The 14,212-nt window shown below is 40.6% G+C and overlaps 1 protein-coding gene across 4 annotated transcripts in view; it reads right to left on the bottom strand.

Moving 5' to 3' along the window:
* Camk4 (calcium/calmodulin-dependent protein kinase IV) overlaps positions 1-14,212 on the bottom strand; it is a 218,903-nt gene that overhangs the window by 76,434 nt on the left and 128,257 nt on the right. The window lies entirely within an intron of this gene.

The following is a 14,212-nucleotide window of genomic DNA, read 5'->3' as shown; positions in this document are numbered from 1 at the left end:
ATCAAGAATATATATTCCTTTTATATTTGAAATTGTGAGAGCAAAAACAAGCAGACCCCACTGTCACCAATGCCCAATTTTTATACTGCATGTCAACCTAGGGGAAATTACTGCTATGCACAAAGAACTGCTGATATTACCTAGTTTCTGTATTATTACATATGAATTCATTTATTCTTTGAACCTTATAATGATATGAGCCACCAAATTTTCTTTCTTATTATAATCTAGAACTAGATTCTATTAATGGCAATTAAGATACCCTGGTAGGTTCATCACTTGATATTTTGTAGACAAAGTCCATTGAATTTCTCATCTGTAAAATCAGAGATACCCCTCATCTGTATGCTCAGGGTTGACTCCTAGTTACAACAATGAGAGATGGGACTCTCTAAATGTCATACATAAACTGAAAACTAAAGTGTAGTCTGTGGTGCACGTGTAAAACCCAGCTCAGGTAAGGCAGAGAAAATGGATCTCTGTGGCCCTAGGCCTGCCAGCCTAACCCCTTTGGTAGGTTTCAACCAGTGAAAAAACTCTTTTAAAGAGGTGGGTGGCACCTGAGGTAGGACTCCCTAAGTTGTCCTCTCGCCTCTCTATATTCATGTACACATGTGCATATGCATGGGCACACACATATACATCCCCAACACACATGCAAATCATCAATATACCACTGATCTTGTTCTTATGCCACCATTTATGTCACCTGAGCTGTCTCAAGATCCAGGAGAGTATAGATCTTTACATGTGCATGTGACAAGACTTATGCTTCAATCACAGCCAAAGTCTGAACAAACTCAAGAGATGACTTTCAATAAAGAATGGACTCTACATCTAAGTCATTATTAGAAGAAGAAAAGGTGGGCTTGAGGAGAAATACAATTCGATGTCAATGTGATTGACACATTATAACTCAAAACAAAAAGCAATGTCATTTTGATAATGTTTTTCTTCAATGAAAATATTGAGAATAGTAGGTTCTTTGTAGATCAAGAATATTTAGAGAGATTTTAGAAATTTCATATGCAGGGGTTGGGGATTTAGCTCAGTGGTAGAGCGCTTGCCTAGGAAGCGCAAGGCCCTGGGTTCGGTCCCCAGCTCCGAAAAAAAGAACCAAAAAAAAAAAAAAAGAAATTTCATATGCTAATTTCCTTGGTTACAACGTATAATATGCTAAATATATCTATAGTTTTTCCTAAAAATAATTTAGTCATACTCTATAGTTCTTGATTAAAGAGATCAGTCATTATGTATAAACATTTGATTTTTATGATGAGGTGAAATATAAGGAAATGTTAAAGAACCTTCATCTATAACCAAAGACCATCATGCTAAGTGAAAAAAGCCAACTTCACAAGAAAAACATTATATTACCTTTCAGATACAGAATACACACACACACACACACACACACACACACACATGTATATATGTACACATAATATCAAAACACAAAGAAAGAGATCAAGGTGAAGGGGCAGCAAAGAAAGAGAAGATGAAAATAAGTAAAACTCAATGAATATATGCATATATACCCATTGTTTTTACACTAATAAAAACTAAAAACATTCTCATTCCAATAAAAAGTTTCAACATCATAGATAATAAAATATCAATCATTACATACTTAAAGGATGTAATTAGCCATGAAAACTGTGATCATTTATGAGATCATTTAGTACACTCAGAATGTTTTTTACAAATCCATGCCCAACTATTATTCTAGTTACTTTTGTATTTCTGTTATAAAATATTCTGACTAAAGGCAGGTTGGGGAGAAGACGGTTTACTTGTCTTATGCTTCCGGGTGACAGCCCATCACTAAAGGAAGTCAGGGAAGGAACTAACGGAAAAACTGAGGAAGAAACCATGGAGGAGCACTGTTTACTGGCTCACTCACTCAGCTAGCTCACCTCTACAGTCCTGATTCACCTGTCTAGGAATGGTGCTGCCCACAGTGGGTGGGGCCTCCCCACATCAATCATCAGTCCAGATAATCTCTTCCAGTCATAGCTACAGGCCAAACTTATTGAGGCACGTATTCAGCTGAGGTTTACTCATCCCAGGTGACTTGAATATGTGTCTAGTTGACAACAATAGCGGAACAGCTATTAAGCTTGTAAAACAACAACAAGAATTGTATTCTACTTGCGTTTGATGGATAGCAGCTTTCAACTCAGAATACTTATTACTGTATGTATGAGTATCCCACAAAAATGAGTTATCAGCTATAAATTCTGTCTAGAGAGAGGTAGGGAAGATATGATCTGTCTATCTTCGTAACTGACAGCTAATACAGGAAGGACAGATTTACTGTGAGCAGAGAAAAACAGGCTGGTTAAGAAACCCACTCAAGTGACTATATATCCCATGTGACTATACATCACACTGATAGGCTCTAGGGCTTTTTCACTGTGAAAGAATAAGAAAAGACACATCTTAGTACATCTATCTAGTGTTCTGTGACTCAAAACACTTGGAAACTGCTTCAATAGTCTCCCTCAGAGACTAAAGTGTAGCTGACTTGCCCAATTTAGACAGAGTAAATATGGAGCAAACCTTTGCCATTGGCAAATAACTAACACCTTGTACAAGCTTACCTATGCTGTAGTTGAAAATTTGGCACATAGATGGTCAGAGAAAATCTGTCCACAGATAGCCAAACACAGAGGCACAGGCACAAGCATTGCCATCTGTTTTTTGTGGCTCCATTTTTCTCTTCTTTCCAACTTGTAGAAAATGTGCCTACAGAAGCTCCAAGCCTTTACTCATTTCAACAGAAGGAAGGGCCCCCCTCCACCTGTATGATAATCTCAGTGACTGCGCTCACTGTCTCGGTTGTTTTCAATGCATAAATCCATATGTAAAAGACATGTGATTATGACAGGACCACCCATGGGTAAGGAGCCCCCTCCTTTGATCAGCTTTGAAAGACCTAAAATGTCGAGTTGGTGCAGGACCTGAATCTCCTGAAAACAGAAGTTGTCAGACACCGAAGGCTGCTTTGATGGTTGTTTTGTTTGTTCCCTTTCTTATTTGCTTGCCTAAAATCACGAAATGTTACTTTCTCTGCTTTTTTCCATGTCTCAGATTAAATAATTAATCTCCAATTCTTATTAGTTTATAGCAATACTAGCAATCAGTAGATTTAATACTCAAATTACGGTTGTTTAACAGTACAACATAGACACTACAAGGAAATAATTTAAGCTGCTTTCCATGAAACTCTTCGTAAGTCTGCCAAGGGCCAGCCACAGCTTGGTGAGAGGTTCTGAGGAAGGGGTGTCTGACAGCATTAAGAGAAGCAACTCTTGGTTACAAGCTGATGGCCCATGTTCTGCTCAAGACAGCTTTTCAGATAGCATTCTCTTGACACAGCTCTCTCTTGCAATTCCATAAACTCTCTGGATATCTCATCTCTTGAAGATCAAAGGCCCAGTCTTTTATTTACATATCAATTCAGTCATTACCCCAGGTGTCCTTTTGATTATTCCATGATCCAGTAAGCATCCTGTGACCCCAGTCCCTTGATTCTTAGAAAGAAATGGCAAGGATATTCTTTTACTATTGAAAATGAATTCAGAGATCTGCCTACATTTGTAAACACAGACAATGAGCTAACAGGGTAGGAGCCCATCCTGAGACTACAATTTAGAGGCCGATGACCAAACTAGCTCTGATTCAGGTTAACCAACTAGTTCTGATCCAGGCTGACCTTGAACTCAGGAATCTGCTGTCTTTGTATCTTCCTGACAAGCTGGGTCATAGTGTAGCTACCTCTGATCTTTTGGTTTGTGAAGTTTTTCATATAATTCATATTACATCCTTATATTTTGCATAGTTGAAAAGTGATATATTTTCACTTTTCAGATATATTTTTATGTTTTCAGAGTTGTTTCCTACATCCTTAAGGGCTGTCCTGAAAGTTTCAGGGTTTACTATTTTGCTGAGACATAGACACATCTATCTTCCCGGACTCCTGCTGTTTCTGATTATCATGGAGTCATTAACCTTGGCATGGAAAACATTTCCCAAAACAGGAACATGATGTAAAATTTATATAATTTTATACAAACAAGCCTTATTCCATGCCCACAGCAACCATCAACACTCACAGAGCCCCATGCCCTGCTGTCTTTGTTCCAGGGTTGGAAGCCGGGTCACAGTGTCCCTTGCATGGCCAAGCAGAACTGGCCATGAACCCATATTGAAAACTGATGTGTGACAACTGCGTCCCTGATGAATAAGGCTGACAAACTCATCTGTACCTAGAACTCTGCTTTCTTCCTCTTCATCTGTAGTGTGTCATTTTGTCCAGTATTTTGATGTTTCTAGTGACGTAAGTTGAAGGGAAGAAAGCGAGATAGGAAAATGAGGATTACCAAACATTAAAGGTAGGAGTTGAAGTTTGGATAAATCAGTCTCTAAAATCCATAGCTCCCATTATATTCTCAAAACTTCACATATATCTCCATATAATGAAGAGTCGAGGGTATCTAAGTTTATTTTTCATTATGTGTAATGAGTATTTATCATCTAGGGGTGTTTTTTATGGTGCTCAGCTTCATATGTGGGATCCGTAAAAGAACAAGCAAAATAAGGTCTTTTCAAAGGAATCTTCCAATTTAATTTGGGGAGATGTGTCTACATAGTAATATCAGAAGATATTTAAGGGCCTTTCTGGTCTCCGTCTGTCCCAGATCTAAGGCCTCCTGTCCCAAAACCTTCCCAGAGAAAGCTGGTCTCCCAGGAGCGCTCTCACTCCTAAGCCCACAGGTGAGACCCCACTTTTACTCCACTAACTGTCCAAAGAGAAACCTGCCAGGAGCTAACAGGGCACAAGAACCTCAGAGCAGCCTGGGACAGGATCTTTCCAGTCTTCATCTGCACCCAGAGCTAAGAATGTTCCATGGCCCTCCGGACCCAGAACAGGACACCGATGACTTATGCTCTAAGATCAACAATCGAGAAATGGGACCTCATAAAATCACAAAGCTTCTGTAAGGTAAAAGATTATGAATAGGACAAAACAGCAACCAATAGATTGGGAAAAGATCTTTACTAATCTGACATCTGAGAGAGGGCTAATATACAACACATACAAAGAACTCAAGAAGTTAAGACTCCAGAGAACCAAATAACCCTATTAAAAATGGGGTACGGAGCTAAACGAAGAATTCTCAACTGAGAAATATCAAATGGCTAAGAAGCACCTAAAGAAATGTTCAACATCCTTAGTCATCAGGGTAATGCAAATCAAAACCCCGAGATTCCACCTCATACCAGTCAGAATGGCTAAGATTAAAAACCTCTGGTGACAACAGATGCTGGCAAGGATGTTGAGAAAGAGGAGCACTCCTTCATTGTTGGTGGGATTAGAAGCTGGTACAACCACTGTGGAAATCAGTCAGGCAATTCCTCAGAAAATTGCATATAGTACTGCCTGAGGACCCAGCTATACCACTCTTGGGCATACACCCAAAAGATGCTCCAACATATATCAAGGACACATGCTCCATTATGTTCATAGCAGCCTTATTTATAATAGCCAGAAGCTGGAAAGAATCCAGATGTCCCTCAACAGAGGAACAGAATATGGATACAGAATAAGTGGTACATTTACACAATGGAGTACTACTCAGCTGTTAAAAACAATGACTACATGAAATTTTTAGGCAAATGAATGGAACTAGAAAATATCATCCTGAGTGAAGTAACCCAGTCACAAAAGAACACACTTGGTATTCACTCACTGATAAGTGGATATTAGTCCAAAAGCTTGGAATAACCAAGAAACAATTCACAGACCATATGAAACTCAAGAAGAAGGAAGACCAAAATGTGGATGCTTCAGTCCTTCTTAGAAGGAAAAACAAAATACCATGGGAGGAAATACAGGGACAAAGAGTGGAGCAGGGACTGAAGGAAAGGTCATCCAGAGACTGCCCAACCTGGGGATCCATCCCATATGCAGCCACCAAACTCAGTCACTACTGTTGATGCCAAGAAATGTTTGCTGACAGGAACCTGATATAGATGTGTCCTGAGAGGCTCTGCTGATACAAATGAGAATGCTTGCAGCTAACCATCGGACTGAGCATGGTGACCCCAATAGAGAAGTTAGAGAAAGGAACTAAAGGGGTTTGCAACCCCATAGGAAGAAAACAATATCAACCAACCAGACCCCCAAGAGTTCCCAGAGACTAAACCACCAACCAAAAGTACACATGGAGTGACCCATGGCTCCAGCCACATATGTAGCAGAGGATGGCATTGTCTGACATCAATAGGAGAAGTCCTTGATCCTGTGAAGGCTCATTTCCCCAGGGTAGGGGAATGCCGGGGCATTGGAGTGGGAGTGTGAACATCTTCATACAAGCAGAGATAAGGAGAGGGGGGTTGGCAAGGGGGGAAAGGGACTATAGCATTTGAAATGTAAATACATAAATTATCCAGTAAAAAAGAAAAAAAAAGAAGATAGTAAAGAATGTGTTTTGTCTTAAAAGATCCATTGGAGGCTCATGGGATGACTGGCTTTCTGTTAAGAGCTCTTGCAGAGAACCCAAGTTCAGTTCCCAGCACCTACATGATGGCTCACGACTGTGTGTAACTCCAGATGCAGGGACTCTAATGCTACCTGTGACCACCGTGGGTTCCAAGCATATATGTAAGTGCACATGCATACAGGTAGGGACTCATAAACACACCTAAAAGCAGGTTAAAACTCAAACCTCCATTCTTCAGTAGAAGATAACTCTCTGGGTTGAAATAATGTTATTATTAAATATGATTTGTTTTAAAAGTTTAACTTATTTGACATTTTACAAAAATCATCCCCTGGTTAACAATAAATGCAAAACATGTTGTTTAGTGTATAAGGTACATGGAGATAGTGTGGCATGGGTTGCGGATGATGGCCAGTGAGTGATGGCAACCAGTGAGTAGTCGGGATATAGGCAAGAGGCTTCAGGAGGAAGAAGAAACTTCTTTAATTTAGGGGTAAATTATAAGTATCATGAAAAACTTCTAGTGTGCAGAGCCACTCCACTTGTGTATAAGCCCTCTGTAAGAACATCCGACAGGGACAGATTTCTTCCGTAGTGGCTCATGAAAAGCTGCACAGCCTTCTGCAGTGCACTGGTCTGGTGACCTTGGCAACGGAGAAGGTGGGGAGCTGACACATGAAAGCATCACATTCAGTGGCGGCCTTAGAAGTCTGCACGGTCACTCTCAGATGGCGCTCCGCGTTTGAAACAGTTTCCAGAGAGCCACAGGTGCAGGGGCCACCTTGGTGATGGATTTACTTGAATGTTAAATGAGAGTAAGTCTTTCCAATTGGGTTCTGCAGACGATGTTGAGAAAACACTGATGGATTACTATTACTTTTAAACAGTCTTAAAGATAATAAAAGAGTGGCCACAGTGAGGCAAATTCATACCGTCTTCTCACAGTGAGTCACTCTTCGTAACATGAAGACCTGAAGCTAGGTATGTATGGTGAATCCCATGCACAGTACGATTTTATCAACCTAGTTGTAACTTAGATGTATAAATGTGTACATTCTAGTTTATCTGCTAATTTTATAATAGAGTCTATGCTTTTATCACCCAAGGTCAGACATGACTCACCTGACCATGTTACTTGCAACCTGGATCTGAAGCCTCTCTCTGAGAGCTCTCCGGGTAATCTTTGTCAAAAGAGAAAGGTGTGCTTTGTCTGCAATGTCTCCTTCAAGTACAGCGGCATTTCCACACAAAACTGGGACTAGGGCTGGCAAGACGGCTCAGTGCTGCACAGTTGTGGGATTCTATGTCGGGTCCCTAGGAGCCTTATAACACATCAAGAATGGTGGCACTCACCAGGCCCTTATTACTGAGGAGGTAGAGGCAGGCAAATCCCTGGAACTCACTGACCTACCTCTCCAGTCAAATCCATGACTCAACCAGCCTCAGTGAGAGACCCAGTCTCAAAAATTAAGGGTGGAGAGCAACTGAGAAGAAATACTCAATGCTGACCTCTTACACACGCGAAGGTGCATGCACATGCACACATCTATGTGCACACATCCACCTAAACTAACAGACCCAGGACATTAGGCTTAATTATCCTTACAGAAAATGAGACGGGGCTGGGGATTTAGCTCAGTGGTAGAGCGCTTACCTAGGAAGCACAAGACCCTGGGTTCGGTCCCCAGCTCCAAAAAAAAGAACCAAAAAAAAAAAAAGAAAATGAGACTATGTTTCTCGTTTCTCTGTGTTCTCTGCCAACTTTGGCTCATTTTTCATTTGAATAATCCTCAGAGAATGATGCAAAGCACAGAATCGTGCTTCTCAGAGGCATTGTCAAAATGTGGAAAATATAAATTTCTAATTTACATATAACAAATATCTTTAAGCTTTCGGAATGACTTCCTTCTGCACAGGTTCGGCTTAATTTCCTGAGCCTTGACAGGCCTCTGCTGACTCCTGTACACTTGAAAAGAGACTTGACAAGTGGGATTTTGTTAAATTCAAGAGCAGTCCTAGTGTACAAAGATTTGAAAGGTAAGGACATGCAAAAGTCAAACGTGGTACACATGCGATCAAAAGGAGGACTTCTTCCATAAAGCTAGTCTCCCCAATACTTGCATAATTCTAACTAAGGATGGCTCTTTTTATCCCTTGATCTTCTTGTCTAAACGTAAATCTGGACACGCTGTGACTGTCTTGCTTTTGGCATAGACCTTAGAAGTGAGCTATATTGGCTTCAGTAGGAAGTACATCACAGGTCCTGGGCCTTGCTGCTTATGGCTGTGGTCCCATCATGACCAGCATGCAACTTTTAACTTTCCCTTGTAGTCACTTCCTGGCTCCCTGCCCCTCATTCCTGTTCTGAAGACTATTACACATGAATCTCTGCTTCAGATATTACCTGTGGTTGTTCTTAGTAACTTAGGCAACAATGTTCTTAGTAACTTAGGCAACAATGTAACGAATGACACATCCAACAGTCAGGACTGCTTACCACTTACTCAGTAGTTTCCCATTTCTTCCGCTGATCCTGCTTTGCAAAGGATGGCTACACCTCAAGCTACCCATCCATTGGACACCACAAACGCCTTGATGTCCAGCACACTGATTTCTGCCTCTACCTTAACTTGGAGTCCATGGTCTGTTAGTTCGTGCATGGCTCTACACATCCTCTTAACCCTTCTGCCTTCTCTCGTTCACTTGTAATTTCCAGACACAATTCCTAAGCTTGTTAAGCTTCACTTGTATTCGATTTCTTTATCTGAACTAAGTCCATTGGGGGTAAAGGAGCAACTTGGCTAATGTCCAATTTTAAATGTATGACACCAAGTTTAAGGGCCCTCAGTGCTCTCATTCTACATAGAAAAATTTATACCCTCATTCCTCCAACTCCTGATATACCTGCCTCCCTTCATCCTCCTCTCCAATCATTGAGGATGCATAAAAATCCAAGGAGAATTATCTTACCATTATCATCATCAACAACAAAATGTGTTTATCTCTTACTTCAGCAAATACTTTTTTAGCACCTGTTACAGACAGACAATATTCTGGGCATGACAGTGTGTCAGTGAATAAAACAGCCTCTGGGGGTATTAAAAACACTCTGTTCTAGTAGAGGCAGAATTTGAATAAATAAATGATAGGCCTTGCACTGCTGTGTTCTATATTGCAAGGAATCAAAGTGAAGGAGACGGTAAAAGGTGACATTGACTCAGGCACGTGGGAGCGACAGTGGAGCGCATGCCCAGAGAGAGAGAATAAAACTGCCATTTTCACAGATGCAAAAGACAGAGAGCAGCTTCTGGAATATACTGATGAAGCCACGGCCCCCCGTACTGACTCCACCCTCCATTCCCTTTCTTCTATTCCAGCTTACTGGTATGTTTTAAAGAAAGCAAGGAATTTTCCTTCTGGGTCCTTCCACATTGAACGTCACATTAACTGCCGTCAACCAGTTGTCTCTCAAATCATTTGGTGAGTCTGGAGTGAAAGGAAAGGAGGTGACGGCCTAGAGGTGGGGTGGTTGACATGCAGTGGACATGGTGAGGAAGGACAGGTGGCAGGTATAACCTGTCAGGGATTTCAATATCTGATTCGACATTTCTGGTATACAGTCAATTTTGCCGTGAGTGGAAGAAGACAGGCTCAAAACAAGCATTTTGCTTTGTTCTCTTCTCACTTTGCATTGGAAATTCTGAAAGCCAGGGTCTTCTAATTGTTCTATTACCAGTCACCTCCTCTTCCTTTCCGACCCTAAAACTTTAGGAGAGGGAGGGGCGGTAAAAGAGGCAAGAAGAGCCTTTGCAGAGAGAACCGGAATTGAGGTTGGACAACACACTAATGGCTCTGGAAGCTTAAGCTAGAAAAAAGCATCCACGCTTTGGAAAACAAAGCATTTGGAAGAGGTGGCCTCAGAGCAAGGCAGCTCCTCCAGAGTGAGTCCCCTTTGGCTTGCTCCCTTCTTAGGTTCTTAGTACAAACATACCTGCTCACAGACACTGGGATTTTGCTTCAAAGGGGAGAGTCCTTTTACTGACAGTGAAGGACACAGGCTTGACATTCCTGGGGGAGACTGTAAGCTGAACGAAGTTTATACAAATGATCTGGGATGATGCCAGAGTCCCACGGAAAACAGAGCTGGTACAGCAGAGGAGGGGACGGGAGGAACGCAAAGGAGGAAGGCCTTCAAGGATTTGTACACTTGAGCCTCCTCCCTTTATCTCTGTTCTCTCCCCAGAATAAAGGCTGTTCAGGGGTGATCCTGATCTAGTTTCTCTCATCTTTACAAAGACCCAGACCCAGTCCTATTTGTGAAGCCTGTGTGTGTTCCCCTCTTTAGAAGACCTCTCCTGTATGAGCCCTGTACGTTCTTACCTGGGCTCGAGGCACTAAAATTTCTCACTCTGTCTCTGTTCGTGTCTGGTACTTCCTGTGCTTTAAAGGCTGCAGCGTTTAATGTCTACAATGATGCCCTGCTTTGACTCTTATCCTCTCTCTGCAGGGCCTCCTTCTGCACAAAGCAGACACAATGACTCCCTAAAATGTAAATCAGGTCATGCCACTCCCTGGGTTAAATGCCTCTGTTGATGCCCCACTGTGCTGAGGCTGAAATGAAACTCTGCCACACACAACAGAGCTCACTCTGTCGGAAATGGAGCTTTCCCCCATCCGGAGGATATTCAGCTCCTGGACCACACTTGACAGCTTTGCGCTCTGCCCTCCGCTAGCGGTTTTCTTCATGCACTTCACTTAAGAGCACCTTTTCTGACCGTTCCACAGGCATGACTGCAGACACTTAGAACACTACCACTTGGGCAGCTGGTGCAGGAGAGTCCTGAGCTCAAGGTCTTCATGGGATGTATTGCAAAATAAAATATAACACAACAAGATATATAACCTCATGCATATGCCATGAATTGTACCACCCAACTTATTTTAAAACACTTACAAAAATGGACATTATCATCTGATTATTATTCCGGTCTATTTCTTCTTTCCATGGAGCATTAACTCTATGGTGACATCCATGAATCTTTTCCCAGCAATTGGTAAACCCAGTTTTATTTACCTTTGCCCTATATACAACAGTCTACTGAATAGATGATTAAGGAATGGGAGTTGGTTAATGGTTATAAAAGGGTAGCTTAGTTTAATACCAGTCTTAGTTAAATGAAATTAGGGCTAATTAACTAGTTCTCATCCTACCATTTTAGGTCTTAAGTCATGTGTGCATGTATGCATCTGTACACATGTATGTGTATATATGCATGTGGGTTTTGTTTTTGTTTTTTTGTTTTTTTGGGTTTTTTTACTAATAATGGAGTGGGGATGACTACCTCAGCCAAGGTAAAGCATCAAGATTCCCCAAACACCCACACAGAACCCCGTAGTTTCTAACCATATAACACATGCCAGAGCAATACAGCTTATCTATGTTCTCCCAAGGAAAGTGAGTAACAGTCTGTGAAATACAGTTTAGAGATCTCAGGTTGAGTTACTGATCTTTAAGTCCACTCCAGCTAGTACTTAAATCCTGCCTGCTTTCTCCCCTATGGTTTTAGACATAAGGAGACCCCTACAGTATTTCCTTCAAACACCACTCCTTGCTTTTACTTGAACTAGTTCATGATTTGCATAAAGTACAACAGCAGAGGCAAATTAAAAAAAGATGAAATGATGGGACCTCCTGTGACGCAAAGCCTTGACAAGTACCAGTTCTCCATCTTTCCAAAGGAGATGCCAACACCAGCATGGTCAGGTCTAATCCCAAAACAAAGTGATATCCCATGATCCCAAGCCACCCACGTCTTCTTTCAGGGTTTATATCATCAAAGAAGGGAGAAAACAAACATGCCACATATCTTAAGTGTAAGATATAGAAAATATGAAAAATACAATTGTAACACAAGGAGTTGCCATTATGTTGTTTTATGTAATTTTAGCTTTTAAAAAATATCTTTTCTATATTTGCTACTTTTTCACTAAAAACATCACTAATGGCCCAATATCACCAGATGTTATGTCTGTTCTTTACCAATTGAGCTAACATTAGCTTTGTGGCAGTGAACATCTTTGGTCGTACTTAAATTTGTATTTCATTGTATCTGACAATCAGATGGCTTGGCTACTCTGAGCCCTCTCTCTGGTCACTTAATCTGTACAAGGACTACTTAAGTTTCTTTATGTATAAGACGGACACATTGGTCACAAACAGCATTACTGGTGTTACATGGATTATCAGTCTGTGTAGAAACTTCTTGGTCCATGGAAGCCCGGGGAATGAATGCTGTTACCGTCCCTAAGACACCATTTACAAAATAAACATTTTCTCCTATTTCATTTAACAATTTCAAACTCTTGCAAGAGAAGCTACCATAGAGTAGGGGAGAGCTTCAACAAATCCATTAAAGAGCAAGATAATGTCCCTGCCAACCAGTGACCAGAGGGAGCAACTCGTGTGTGTTTTCATTTAAATACATTTTACTTGACCTTTTCAGAAACCAGAACCAAAACAGCACTCCTCACTTTAATTTTAAGGAATATTTAAGGCCATTTCCTATGTTTAATCATCACAATTGACCATTAGGGTCACACTTCAGTTGCAGTTGTCTTAAAATCAGCCATGCCACATATATATATATATATATATATATATATATATATATAATAATTTCTTAGTATCTTTAGTAGTTTTAACATGGTCAAGATGATACTTTGCAAAATGCCTTTTACATTCTCAAGAGGACAAAGAGTGTGATTTAGCTTCCAGTTTGTTTCTTTAAAACAACAATGGCTCAGTTCTTTAAAACAACAATGGCTCAGAATCTGAAATTGCCCATAGTGGGGACAAAATGCCAGAGATGCTTAGAGCTGCCAAGACAGTCCTTTGATCTGTATGATTCTTAAAACCAAGTCATCATATCCGTTAGAAAACCAACCCGTTAACTATATTTAAAAAGCTCATACCTTCATCATCTATTAAATAATTGAAATAAAAATTTGTGGAGTCATTAGCATTTTAAGACTCTTCAATTAGATCTTGGCAGTGAATCCTCTACCGAGAGAATATTTAAACACAAAACACCTCGATGCTCTTAGCGACTACCTTAGGTCCTTGCCTGACCACCTCTTCCTCCCCAAAAGTAAGTACTCTTCCAACAATTTTGAGCAATGTGGTTACCCGGACCCACACACCAGTCTTCTGTCAGCAGCAGGCATTATTAATGACCTGTTTCTCCAGTCCAAGAAATTATTTCAAAGAAGGAAAAAATATATATCTTCGACTTTTTTTAAAAAAAAGTATTTTCCCTTCCAGATACTCAGTAGTATTAGGTTCAAGTAGAAAATAAAGGAAACTTTTATTTGAATGTATAAGCAGGTATTAGTGTGGTGCTTACATTTTGACTTGACTTTATCAATATTCCCTCTTTAAAATATGTCAAAATTTAAAAGACAAGGGTAGTCACCGTAGACAAGCTCTGGTTTATCAACAAAAGATGTTCGTCACGGGCTCTTGTGTGTCACTGCTTTATATCTTCAAACAGATCAGAGCACACAGTGTAAGTGGGTGCCATTATAAAAAAAATTATTCTAGACTATTCTGATTTTAAAATCTTAAAGAAAAATCCTGGCACTAAGATAGCTGGAGGGCCAGCACAGAAACACTAATGTGGGGCACAGGTCACATGTCCCCAGCT

This window comes from Rattus norvegicus, chromosome 18 (genome assembly GCF_036323735.1).
Source record: "Rattus norvegicus strain BN/NHsdMcwi chromosome 18, GRCr8, whole genome shotgun sequence".
Taxonomy (NCBI): Eukaryota; Metazoa; Chordata; class Mammalia; order Rodentia; family Muridae; genus Rattus; species Rattus norvegicus.
This window is presented reverse-complemented; position numbering and strand designations above follow the sequence as displayed.